Here is a 3,955-nt window from a genome sequence, read left to right as displayed (position 1 = left end):
CTTTCCCTATCTTTTTATCCAGAGTCTTGAGGGTAAGTAGCCCCACAATCTTATTGCTTCTTTCCCACTAAGGGTCAGCCTGGGCACTGTCAAAGTGCTTGGCCAGGCGTAGGGCCTCTGCCAAGGTCTTTGGTGGATGACACAGGACCCAGCTCTTTGTAGTTTCCTCCAGGTCAGCCAAAAATTGCTCCAGGCAGATCTCTCCCTTGGATGCCAACATGGGTTTCAGCCATTTGTCCAAAAGGTCTGTCAGGTTCTGCAGCAGGACCCTTGGCATTTTGTCCTCTCTCCTCTTCTTCATTTGGAATAAATGACAATATTGTTCCAAAGTACTGGCTAACCAATAAAGAATCTCTCTTTTTTCTTTGTCATAACCTTGGGCCTCTACCCTGGACATCGCTTGATATGCTGCCAGAGCCTGCCCCACCTTGCTGCCTGAGCCTGCCCCACCTTGCACTGCCAACTTGTTGGCCCATTTTACTTTCTCTAGGCCCACTGCTACCGCTACCCTCTCAGAAGCTTCCAAGAAAGCCTCTACATCGTCCTCTCGAGTCATCTTTGGAACTTTGAAGTCAATCATATTCCACTAGGTCTATTCATTGCTAAGCAATTTTTTCATCCAGGGCTATCTGTCAAGCTGCCTGCTGCTGCTGCTGCTGTAGAACCTGAGCCGTTAGGCTCAGAGTTTGCGGTAATGCCTCTGCCTCTGCCATCACACCAGGCTGTACGTCCATTTTCCCTTCTGAAATTAGGCTGAAGTTGAGCTTCCTAGCCAATGCACCAAGATGTCAATAATAGGTGCTGTAAGGCCTAGGTCCTTGGCATGTTGACATCTTCCCCATGTGTGTTTAGGCTAAGGAAGCACTTATTGTTACCTCCTTTAGCCACTCTATGATGTTGCCTTCTTCCCTGCTATGACTTTGATGTTCCTTTTCTGTTGCTTGGGAGTTTGTTGCCCAGGGAGATCACCTTGGACTGCCAAGCCTTTCTATGGGGCTCCCGCCTCATCCTTACCACACCATGGCTTCTTAATTCCAGAACAGATCACCAGGGGCAGCCCTCCTTTCCAGAAAAGGGACTGTTTTGCTTCAGCCCAGGGTCAAAGAGACCAAAACCTGTGGCTCACAATCCATCCCAAGGACTGGTACTCAGCAGAAGCCACTGCCCTTTTAAGTCCAAAACCTCTGTTCAGGCCTGTGTAGTGGCCGGAAAAATTAACTCCAGTCCCAGCAAAAAAACCACAACAGGAAATGAAACAAAATGAAGAATGCAAGAAACAGTTCCTTCAGGCTCCAGGGAGCAATCCTACCCTCGCACACGGATGAGCCCATTTGATCCTCCCCATTCCCCTCTCAGTACCTACTTAATGCAGGCTGCTTTGGATTGGCTCCACAAACATGATCCTTGAGCTCCCACAGCAGAACTTCCATCAGCGGTGGTCCTCTGACCACCTGTACCTTTTTCCAGTGCCACGGTGCTGCTGAAAACCACAGGCAGGCATTGACAGGAGAGTCTTTCTCTGATGCTGAAGTCTCTCCCAGGTTGTCCTTCTCTGGGGCCAGAAGTATCTGCCATGGTTTGCCGCCCATCAATCTGAAGGGAGTACTCTCTCCAGAAATGTGGTGTGCTGCTGCGTGCTCCTGTGACAATCTTTCCCTCTCTTGGGATAAGTACGGGAAAATTACTCTTCTTCTCAGGGGCCCTTCCAGTTCCAAAACCTCTCTCATAACATATAAACTTTATTTAAAACCTAGCAAGTTAGTGTATATTACAAGAGTAATATTTTTTTTGCTTTAATTTGAAACGGAATAATGTTGTGCTAGCTCTCTAGCATATTAGTAAAGCATCTAGTTTCTCTTTAATTGGAGAAAAATATGTTTTGTGATTTATGTAATGAAGTACTTTGTCATATGCACCCCCCTTTTCAGAATCCTAGGCTTGAAGCAGCATCCTCATTGGGGACAATGTTCCTTATGGCTTGTAATCTATCCTTGTGGGGGATGTTAATGTACAGAGATGCACCTGTAACACCCACATATACTTGGGGCTATGTGTAGTCAAGTATATTCTGGTTTTATTTTAATGTGTATTTTGTTTCCTCTAGGCCTGGAGAGACCCACCTCCCATCCCCCCTTATTGCATCCAGACCCTTTGTCTTGAGATTCCTCAACAGATCCTGTAAAACCAGTTGAGTGACTAGCCAAATCCTGGAGTGCTGCCTCCCCCTCCCCTTTGATTTGATTGGTCTGCATTTGCAGTGTTGCGATGAGGCTGCTTTTTAACCAGGGCCCTGCGATGAGATCAGAAAAGTTATTTAAAGTTGAGGCCACCTGGTCTGGGCTCTTTCTCTTCCTCCTCCTAGGGCTGCTGAAGCCTAAATGCTGATTTGGGAGCCAGAGGGGCCTGTTTCCTGTGTGTATGTGGGGGGGGGGGGGGGGTCCCCCCCCCCTCCCCCCCTCCACTCTTCACTGATGAAGCAGACTGAAGCTATGTGAAAGGAAAGCCTCAGGTACAGGGAGAGAAAGCCTGCCTCAGGGTTTGAGACCTCTGTTCTCTCCCTCGCCTTTTCCCCTTTTGTTTTCTGTGTTTTGAGTAGGATAATGCGGGGCAGGGGAAGGAAGCATCAGTCCCTGCAGCAAACTGGCCAAGGTTGGAGCTTGACAGTTTTGCTGGCATGCTCTGGGGCTGAGAGCCTGGCATGTTTTGGTTACTGTTGCCACTTCTTTTGGGTTCAGCATAGCTGTATTGCGGAACCCCAGCTACATGTCTTGCTGGCTGTTTTGGCCATGCAAGGCCTTAAGTGGGAGGATGCCATGAGTGTATCCTTCCCTAATGCAGGCTGCCCAGGAACAGGGGCCTGGCAGCTACTGTGTTGGGGACTGCAGTGTCTCAGTGTGGTGGTATAGCTGAGACTACATGTCCAGGATGCAGCCATAAGCCTGGGCTCTTTTTGCTGTTTTACAGCTGCTGCAATGTAGTTAATGTGGCACATGCACCGAGACACAGCCCTGGAGACTCTGAGTCCCTAGGACAAACTGGTGCTGGGGAGTCCTGAACACCCCTCACCCCTTTTTGCTGTTCTGGGTGTGTCACTACGCTCCTCCCAGATATGAAACAGATTGTGAGGGACAGTTTGAAAGGAGTTGAGATGCATAGGCCAGTTATGACACCCAATGCAGATAAGGTAACCTTGGGAAAGAACAATGGTCACAGACCACAAACTCATTTCCCTGCATCCTTACTGCAGAGGAATGGGCGAGAATACAGGGGAAATACCATGATCATCAGGGTGGTTTTCCCAGGGACAGGGGATAACCACAATGCTGGCATGGGTTAGTACCTGGGTTGAGGTCATGTATAGTTAACCTCCCATTTTCATTTCCAGTGGGAAGGCCTTGGCTTTACACCCACTTTATGGAACTGGGAGACTCCTCCCTAGCTTGCTTCTGCAGCCACAAGGCTGAGGGCAAGCGAAACCCAGGGCATCTGAACCCCAAGCCTCTGGGCTTGGGAGTGCACAGAGGATGTCTGCCAAATGATCTGGAAACATCTTGAAGCCCCAGGTGGGGGTGGAGGATGTTTGATGGTAGGGCCACTTACGGCTCTTGAATGATTCACGGGCTTGGAATTAATTTGGCTTGGATTTTCCTTAAAATACATAAATAAAATACAGAAATCTGAACCCGAGCTGTATAAAACCCCACCCAAATGCAGTGGGGCCGCCCTGGGACTTGCCTGGCCCCGAGACGCGGGTGTTGGGTGCTCCCCGCCCGCGGGCAACAACCACCCGACAATCACCCCCCTCCCCCGCCTGGCGCGGAGGAACCTGCTTTGGCTTCTGTCCTTCTCCGAAAAAAACAACACCCGGGCCCCGCACTAACCCGCCGCACCACAATCCGCTTCCACGCGGGATGAAGGCGGCGCGGCGCGTCCCGGCCCCGGCTCGACTGAGGCG

At 50.1% G+C, this 3,955-nt stretch overlaps 1 protein-coding gene across 3 annotated transcripts in view; it reads right to left on the bottom strand.

Annotated features, from left to right (window-relative positions):
- SIL1 (SIL1 nucleotide exchange factor) overlaps window positions 1-3,940 on the bottom strand; it is a 335,801-nt gene extending 331,861 nt beyond the window's left edge. Inside the window, exon 1 of one of the 3 annotated variants that reach the window (XM_025206016.1) lies at window positions 3,882-3,940. The gene's annotated coding sequence lies outside the window, so the exon portion shown is untranslated. The remainder of the gene's footprint in view (window positions 1-3,881) is intronic. The other 2 variants (XM_025206046.1, XM_025206021.1) reach the window with 2 other exon arrangements.
- Window positions 3,941-3,955: the final 15 nt, after the last annotated feature.

Source organism: Alligator sinensis, unplaced genomic scaffold (genome assembly GCF_000455745.1).
Source record: "Alligator sinensis unplaced genomic scaffold, ASM45574v1 scaffold156_1, whole genome shotgun sequence".
Classification (NCBI taxonomy): domain Eukaryota; kingdom Metazoa; phylum Chordata; order Crocodylia; family Alligatoridae; genus Alligator; species Alligator sinensis.
Note: the sequence above shows the minus strand (reverse complement) of the source record. Positions and strands in the feature narration are given on the sequence as shown.